Here is a 10,123-nt window from a genome sequence, read left to right on the forward strand (position 1 = left end):
ACTATCAAAAAAAACCGGCAGAGAGGAATTGAGAGAGAATTAAGAGCCTCGGACGTGAGATCTCCAGGCTGATAGTAGACTAAGACTGATGGACATTTGTTGGGGATTGAAACCGGGAAAGGGGGGGGTGGAGTTTGGGAATCCAAAGGGTGCATAATTACAATCTGTTTTGTTTTTTACTTTGTTTTGTTATTTGTATGAAAATTGGGGAATTCATGGAAGGGAATTTGGGTCGACTTTAGAAAAATTCTTTAAGAACTTAAAGCTTTTGCAGATGACCTAGTCTTGACATTACAGGAGCCGGAATCTAGTACGAAAAGAGTATTACAACTGATTCAAAACTTTGGTCGAGTGGCAGGTTTTAGGTTGAATAAGCAAAAAACTAAGGTTTTGGGGAAGAACTTGACAGATACTGAGTTGGAACAGCTTCAGAAAGAGACAGAACTGAACATGGTTAAGAAAGTCAAATACTTGGGGGTAAACATAACAGCAAAAAATCTGAGTCTTTTTAAAGATAACTATGAAAAATGTTGGTCAGAAATTAAGAGAGACTTGGATAGTTGGTCAAGACTAAAACTTTCTTTGTTAGGCCGAATAGCTGCCATCAAGATGAATGTACTGCCAAAAATGTTATTTTTGTTTCAGACACTACAGATTGTAGACAAGACAGAGTGTTTTCGGAAGTGGCAGAAAGATATTTCTAAATTTGTCTGGCAGGGCAAAAAGCCCAGAATTAAATTCAAAATACTAACAGATGCGAAAGAAAGAGGGGGCTTTGCCCTGCCAGACCTAAAGTTGTATTATGAAGCTGCAGCGTTCTGCTGGCTAAAAGATTGGTTACTTCTTGAAGATACGGATGTCTTGGACTTGGAAGGCTTTAATAATGCGTTTGGATGGCATGCTTATTTATGGTATGACAAAGCTAAGATTAATAAGGCCTTTAAGAACCATATTGTCAGAAAATCAGTTTTTAATGTCTGGACAAAATACAAAGACTTATTGGAGAATAAAACTCCGAGGTGGCTGTCACCCCTGGAGGCCAAGGCTCGAAAAGGAGCCAATATGGAGGCCAATTGGCCAAAATATTGGGAGATAATAGAAAAGGATGGGGACAACTGGAAATTGCAGAGTTTAGAAAAGATGAGAGATAAAGTGAGAGACTGGTTACACTATGCTCAGATTAAAGAAGTGTTTAAAAATGACAAAAAGTTAGGATTCCAAGTGGAAAAGTCAAAGTTAGAAACTGAACTGCTAGAACCTAAGACTAAAGTACTTTCAAAAATGTATAACTTGCTGCTGAAATGGAACACACAAGACGAAATGGTAAAATCAACAATGATAAAATGGGCTCAGGACATTGGGCACAATATTATGTTTGAAGATTGGGAAAGGTTGTGGACCTCTGGGCTGAACTTCACTGCATGTAATGCGTTGAAGGAAAATGTGATGAAAATGATGTATAGATGGTACATGACCCCTGTTAAATTAGCTAAAATATACCATTCGTCTGATAGTAAATGTTGGAAATGTAAGGAAAATGAAGGAACATTTTTTCACCTCTGGTGGACCTGCCCTAGAGTGAAGGCCTTTTGGGAGACAATATATAATGAATTAAAAAGGGTGTTTAAATACACCTTTACTAAGAAACCAGAGGCCTTTCTCTTGGGTATCGTCGACCAGAGTGTGTTAAAAAAGGACAGAACATTCTTTATGTATGCAACAACAGCAGCAAGGATATTGATTGCCAAGAACTGGAAAACTCAGAAGCTACCCACTGTGGAAGAATGGCAGATGCAGCTGATGGACTATATACAGCTAGCCGAGATGACCGGCAGAATCCGAGACCAGGGAGAAGAAAGGATGGAAGAAGACTGGAAGAAATTCAAGATCTATTTACAAAAATATTGTAATTTGGCTGAGCGTTGAACCGGATGCCAGAGTAGAAAACAATTGTCTATCACCAAATTAGACTTAAGGATGAATTATATGCTAATCAAAATTAAGATTATGAGTAAAATGATAATTTGTTTGAAATTAATTTAATAATGATGCAAGTGTATGCGGGAGGTGTGGGGGAGTCCTATGTAACAACTGAGAGATGTTAAATGGACAATGATGAATTGTGTCTTTTCTGATGTATGTTTTATGTGAAAATTTTAATAAATATATTATAAAAAAAAAAATAGAAAAATGCTTTAAGAATGAGTACTGATGTATAAGTATTGATGTTTAAGTTTGGATAAGGCAAAATTGGTTTTTTTAAATGAACTAAATAGAAAAAGGTTAAAAAGTAGGGATAAGAACTTGCTGAACTAACAATTTGAATTGGAATATAAGAAGGGGAGGTGTGGGGAAGTCAGGGAAATATGTTATAGAAAAATAAGGATTGTGAACTCTGTGTTTTTAAACTTTTTTGTTTTTTCTTTTTCGATTCTTTTTCAATGTATTAAAGTGGAAAATTTCAATAAATATCTTTTAAAAAAAAGAACTTAACTCATAACCCATTGAACTTAATGGACTTAAGTTAGTCATCTCCATTCATTTCAGTGGGGCTACTCTGAGGATGACTAATATTTGGATAATGTGATGCTTCCCCAAGTCCTTCTATTGTTGCTGTTGCCCCAGTTCCTTCTCAGGCAAACGAGTGAGTGAGTCAGTATGTTCTGTAGGATAACTTAGAGCCTAACAGCAGGTACTCGGACTGGATCCAGACTACAGGATTTATTTGCCATTATGAATAAGAAAGATGTTTCTTTGTTAATCATTCTTCAAACCTTTGCCTGCAGTCGCATTCTTTGTTAAAGAGCACAGACGACAATGACGTTAAAGGTGCGTAAATACAGCATCTCTATTATTTTGATGACAGTCTTTGGCATCAGGCGTGAACAGATCAAGGTCCCAATCGAACGTTTTTAAGATTGACAGATGAGGCAAGATGAACTCTCCCACTCACTGTGCTGAAAATGAATAGCAGGTGTGGGCTGGCGCGTTTTCGGTCATGATGACTGCAACTTTGCTGCGTGGCTGCCTTTATTTTATTTTGAGAGCTCCACAAATTGTACTTCTCCACCTTCCAATTGTCCTTTACTTCCCTGATAGCCCCGTGGTGAGCCCAACTGTGTGAAGATTTAACCAAGGTCTTCATGGTATGTTTTGAGTGTTCACCGTACAGAAAGTACCTTATATTTTTCATATTAAATGTAGCCAACCTTGTACCCTCTGGTAGACTACAACTAGGACTATTTTTCAGCCAGAACTCACCAGAACTCAGTTTTGGCACCTCTTGGGTAGGCGCCATAAGAGAACAAGGAAAGTATTCATGGTGAGTTCTGGCACCTCTTTTTCTAGAAAAATAGCACTGACTACAACTCTCATCAGCCCCAACTGGCATGACCAATGACCAGGGATGATGGCGTGGAAATTGTAGTCTAAAACATCTAGACTGTATAATGTTATATGTCCAAACTATAGACATATATGAGGCTCACATGACACTTGTCAGCTGCAGGCACCCATAAAAACAGACACTGGCATAATATCCTAGAAGCAATAATAGCAAAGCAGATATTAGCAGAAAGCTGTAGCTCAGTGGTAGAGCTTCTGATTTGCACACAGAAGGACCAGGTCCAATGCCTGCTATTTCCACGTAGGGCCCTGAGCACATTATTTGTATCAGTACCAGACTTTTTAATAATGTGGTCCATGTCACACCCTCTTAAGGATTTCCAGTTATCTAACTATTATAACCTGGTTGCTAATAAAAGCTGGCAAAATGCTGAAAATGCAGGGTCATATTGTCCATAAGTAAAGATTAAGGTAAAGCCAACTCCGAGCCTTTTGTTATATTTTGTTCAGGTATCTCTCTAATTTCTTTGAATGCTGCCTCCCTGAGTGTGGCTACCTTTTCACAGGTCCACCACATGTACCCACTCCATGAAATTGCAGGGTGAGTGGGCCAGACAAACTGGAGTGAGGTGCCCCTTCTGCAGAATTTTCCATGCCCTCTCTTTCATCAAGACTGACACTGATTTGAAGGGGAACTTGCCCCACATGGCAGCCCAGTCTGCCTCTTGGATAGAAGATTGCCAGTCAGACTACCAGGTAAGTCACAGCCCATTAGCTGCACCCATGTCCTGCTGGAGTAATATTTTATGTATGTATCTTTTGAGACCGGCCCATGGTCCAACCTTCAGGAATATTTTGAAAACAATGAAGTTCAGAGCTCATCTGCATTTTGAAAGTCTCATCTTTCAACAGGGAAATGTTCAAGCACCATGTGCCGGAGGATTTAACTACATTAGGCATTGGCATCACAAGAGAAACCAGAGCACATGATCTGAAATAGCAATTGTATGACTATGATATGCAGCAGCATATTGAGATAAGGAAGAGGCGGCAAGAGAAAAAGTCTAACCAAAAGCAATTTTGAGGCATTGACAGGGAAAATAATAATAATGACCAGCTGGAATGGAGACAGCTCTGTCTGTTGGCCCAGCTACACATTATTTTATTGGACACATCAGTGCCTCAAATAAAATATTGTGTATTTAGGCCAACAGACAGAGCTGTCTCCATTCCAGCTGGTCATTATACAAACAATTATGTAAGCCTAATATTTGCTTACATTTATTTGCCTACGTTTACTTCTTGTCCCCCTGCCACTTCCTTTTAATTTTGTGTTGTGCCTAGTAGGTTGTAAGCTTGCAGGCCCCAAATTTTAGGTGTTTTTAATATGAAATTATTAGTAGTATTAGTATTTCTTTTCTTTTCACCTTTAAGTGAAATAGGCACATTTCTGCACCCACAACCAAGTGTATAAAGAAAATTCTGTATAAAGAAAATTCATCCTGTTCCTCATTGCCACTTCAAAGGCTGGCAGAAGTACATTAGGTATTGTCAGGGGCTTGTTGTATTCTTATTGTTTGAAGTGTTGGCCATCCACAGCATGTCACAAACAGCTTTTGATTTTCCCACCCTGTTTTTAAAAAAGCAATTTTCACTGTGACAGGTGGGGCTATTCTTGAAACATAAGTCCAAAAGTCCTCCCAAGGGCACTGAACTAGTAATGCCTATAAGTCTATACCAGTATTATACAAATCCAAGGAATATAGATTCCTCCATGACTACTGTAGCCTTCTTAGACTTTACCGACTGGTGGGGTCTGCGTTGCTCCCGGGAGGGAGAAAGGAAGTCAAATGACACCGAGGTTGATTCAGAGAAAGAGTTTATTCTGCTCTCCGGATAGCAGAAGGCACTTGCGTGGTCAGTTCACAGCAAGTCCAAAGAAATGAGAGATTCCATGCAGTATATATATCCTCCAGGCACCCTCTCCCCCTTCCCCAGGAATCCAGCCATGTAAGTTTATACACGTAAGTTGACATCACAGATGTTCCTGCTCCTGTACTCTTAACCATAAAAGGGTGTTCCTGTTCCTGTACTCTTGACCATAAAAGGGTTTCCTGTTCCTGTATTCCTTGTCTTGGGGTAAGAAGGTCACCAACTCTAAGAGTACTCCTGGTGCCGTTCCAGGGGGGCTGACAAGGTCTGTGCGTCATTGTGGTCAGGATGTAAGATAAGACCCAGATGTGTCATCCCTGCTCCACTTTGGAACTGACAAGGCCATTCATTAGGCATCACAGACTGATAAAGGAGAGAGCTTTGTTTATACAGCTGTGTTCTTGTTATACATTTGCTCAAGAGCTCAAGTTAATGGTTTTTAGCTAATGCACCCTTGGAGAAGGAAAAATGGGATTTTGGGGCCCGTTTCAGACTGACTGCACATTCAGATTTTAGATTTGGGAAACCCATTCCTTCACCACCAGGCAGAAGTGACCAGGGAATTCTCTGTCTTCATTAGGACATTCCGTACTTTATATTGCCACAAGTTCAGAATGACATGCAAAAGATCTGTTTATTGCACATTCTTTTTTCTTTTTAAAATATATTTCTATTAAAGATTTCTTAGTTTACAAAAATATGTGCATTGTCCTTTTTTCAAGTTGTGTTTTCTACAGATCAACTTCATTTCTTTTTAATTTCTTGTGAGACATTATGGGATTAGAATTTCTGAGGGCATATTTGCTTGCGGCTCAGGTCAGCTTGACCTGATTTGCTAGGATGCGTCTTTACACACACTTGATAAATCCACCTACAGCAACACTGATAGTAAATTGAATACAGTGCAATTAACTAAGGTAAAATAATCTGTAAGATACCTCTGGTAGGATATTTATGTTTTTCATCCATTACAATTGTTAGTGACACCCCCAACCCCACTCAGTCTTTCCAGAGGACAGAATATGAAACCAGCAATGTTTCAAAGAATACCTAGTCTTTCCTTTTATTATAGAAAACTAAAGATAGGATCCTGCCTTAAGAGTGCAATCCTAAATATGTCTACTTAAATGTAAATCCCGCTGAGATCAATGGGTTTTACTCCTAGGCAAATAGGATTAGGACTGCAGCTTAGTCACACTGAAATCAATGGGACGTATTTGTTGTTGTTGTTGTTGTTTAGTCGTTTGGTCGTGTCCGACTCTTTGTGAACCCATGGACCAGAGCACGCCAGGCACTCCTGTCTTCCACTGCCTCCCGCAGTTTGGTCAAACTCATGCTGGTAGCTTCGAGAACACTGGCCAACCATCTCGTCCTCTGCCGTCCCCTTCTCCTTGTGCCCTCCATCTTTCCCAACATCAGGGTCTTTTCCAGGGAGTCTTCTCTTCTCATGAGGTGGCCAAAGTATTGGAGCCTCAGCTTCACGATCTGTCCTTCCAGTGAAAACTCAGGGCTGATTTCCTTAAGAATGGAGAAGTATGATCTTCTTGCAGTCCATGGGACTCTCAAGAGTCTCCTCCAACACCAGTGGGACATATTAATCATGATTAATTGAAATCGTACTGATTTTGATGTTACTAAAGAATAACTAACTTTGTCTGGATCCAATTCAAAGACTTGCAAATTCTGGGATGATTTTTCTGACACCTCATTTGGATATATAGTCTCTCTCGGTAAAAGTAATCTGGTTGGCCAAAATTATTGCACATGTCAGCATATCTATCTAAATCTGAAGGCATAGGAGCCCAGAATCTTGCTGCAGGTCTGGGGTTGGACTTGGGTCCTTTGACAGAAGAAACTAAGTAGGGTAATTATCTTGCAGGTGTCCATTTGGGCACCTTTGCAGTGGGTCGATTTGCTTAATAAGATATGGTCCTAAGGTAATCGCTGTTAGCAAAGTCACTTAAATAATGCAAATGTCCAGAGAAAAAATAACACTTTACTGACAAAACTGAATGAAAACAGTGTCTAATTTGAAGAGAAAACTTGTTTATGGTGAGCACAAACAGGAACACCATTGCTCTGCCCCACCAATCCCAAAGGGCACCAACCATCACTGCCTCCTCTGGGTTTGAGTGCTAACTCCACTCTGCCAAAACCTTGGTATGAAGCCTGTGACACAGGCCGTGTTGCAATGGTTGATTTATTTATGGTTTATTCTTTCCTATTACTGAGTTTTATTTTAAATGTCTCATATTTTATTTACCGTTTCTTTCCCTTCTCTTTCCCCAAGATTCCAGAGCATCAATATTTGAAAAAGTGTCTTCACATGTTTAATTTGTTGCCTTTAAAAAGTGAGCAGGCAAAATCTTAATAGCAGAAATAAACATCAACAGGTTTCTGTGGGTGCGTTTTGATTTCAAACCCGTCTTTCTTCGAAGTAATGTTCCCAGGGTGGATTACAGTATAAAATAGGGTTGCCATATGTCCCGGAAAACTAGGACATGTCCTCTTTTGGCGGACCAACATGCCAATCTGGGCGGATTTTTTCATTTTAAAGGAATTGTCTGGGTTTGGGGGGATTTTTGGGGCTCGGGCTGCTTTCCACACCACGGCCACAGCCAGTGCTCTTTTTTGCTCTTCAGGATATAGCAACCCTAGTATAAAATCCAACAACAATAAAATCATATTTTTAATGCTGGCAGGCCCATGTAGCTGTTTGTAATTTTCTTGAGTAGCCAGCCATTTTGATTATAGTTTTGTATTGCTTTTAATGTCTTTTAGATCACTGTACACCACCCTGACATTTTGTGTGAGGGCAGAATATAAATTATTTTATAAGCACTTAATAAATATAACAGGCGAATTAAAAATAAAAACTGAAGGAGGCCAATGACGAAACAGAGGAGGTAGACAACAAATTAATTCAATTCAATTTCTCCTGTCTTCCTACGAGGGCTGCTAGGGATAGGTGTCAGCAGTGGCAATGGAAGGCAACTTGCTCTTTCAGGATTTCGCAGTCTGGATTTCCTTTGGAAATTCAGTCCCATGTGGAGCGGCCATTACATCTAAGAAAATCTCTTTAGGACCACAGCCATGGTTTAAGGTTAAAAAACAACTACACTTTTTAAACCGTCGTTGAGATAAATGGACTTCTGTCTAGACTTCATTCCATTAGCTTTAATGGAGGAAACAAAACCATTCTTTGATTGTGGGCTATAAATTAAGTCACTTTATTGAAGCAGTATTCTGGCCCCCTCAATTTTTCTTTATTTACAGGAAACCAGTATTCACAAGTACCTATTTCAATTCATAGCCGTTATCGCACTCCTTCCACAAATCAAGACTCCATCTGTACATGGTCCAAGGTTTTTTTTTAATCAACTTGAGTCATTTTCTGGTGGGCCAGAGGTTATTTACTTTGGCAACATTGTAATGAAATTATGTAAACTAATTAGCTTCACAGCTCACCAAATGGCAAAACGAGTATCTCTCATTTTGACTATGAGTATCTCATATGCTACCATTCGCTTGTCATTTTGTTTTTGAATTGTATGGAATTGCTAGGTAATACTGAGGGGAAACAGTTCCTCTTCATTCACCCAAATAAGATGATGTTTGTGTCACTTTATTTGGATTCTAAACTCATTTGATGCATTAGATAAAAGTTTGCATATGACAGACTATACCTTCTTACAGGAAGGGGGCCATTCCTACTATTAGGCAGAGTGAGCTGGCTGCCTCAGGCTGATAATATTGAGTGCCATTAAAGAACAGCAATTTGTTTAGTTAGCTAGTTTTATTGCTGTAGTTTTACTCTCAGTGAGTAACACTTATGGGATTTTCTGTCTTGGATGCCATCATAACTTGACCCATCTTGAGGGAGACGGGCACCATTTGCAATTCTGCTTCAGGCAACAAAATGCCTTGGGTTGGCCCTGCTATTGTACAGAAGTATCCAGATGCCCATTAAAGGCAGCTCAGCTGAAGTTCACTCATTTTGAATTTTCACGACTCAGTAGGAACTGCTGAGTAATAAAGACCATCAACTGTTCCAAGGACTCTGGTGGAGGAAAGAACATAAAGTATAAGGTTACATCTTCCACATAACCTCTTGTTCTATTTCATTTTTTCTACTTTACTTTGATTTTTCCCTTGGCTCTTCTTTCAGACTATACGGTACAGTACTTATATTTTGTGTGTAAAGCCAGGAAACACAACTAGCATTGCAGCAGGCTAAATATCTAAATGGAGATATAACAGAGACTCTCAACTGATTAAAGACTTTTTGATAGATTAAATAATGGCCTTTTAACTAGTAAACAACACCATTGTAATACAAGTCCCCTTTTCTGATGTACTGAAGAACGTATAAGATAACTTAGACTTTAATAAACTAAAACTACCACCCATTATTAGCGGAAGATGCCACACTTGTTATGCTCTTTCACATTTGCATTCCTCATTACAGCAACATACCAGAACAAGAATAGCCTCCAAGTGTTTACAAGTGCCTTTAACAATCAACACAGCCAATTAAAAGTGACTTCCACCAGCTAATCAACTAAAGATGACAAGACAGAGCAATTAAAGTATTCATTCCTCATAAACTCCCAATACACGTTTTTACTACAAGTTGGTCCTGTTTCAGATGTACAGTGGTACCTCGGGTTAAGAACTTAATTCATTCTGGAGGTCTGTTCTTAAGCTGAGGTACCACTTTAGCTAATGGGGCCTCCTGCTGCTGCCGCGCCACCGCCGCATGATTTCTGTTCTCATCCTGAAGCAAAGTTCTTAACCCAAGGTATTATTTCTGGGTTAGTGGAGTCTGTAACCTGAAGTGTCTGTA

The sequence above is a fragment of the Podarcis muralis genome, chromosome 12 (assembly GCF_964188315.1).
Source record: "Podarcis muralis chromosome 12, rPodMur119.hap1.1, whole genome shotgun sequence".
NCBI classification, from domain to species: domain Eukaryota; kingdom Metazoa; phylum Chordata; class Lepidosauria; order Squamata; family Lacertidae; genus Podarcis; species Podarcis muralis.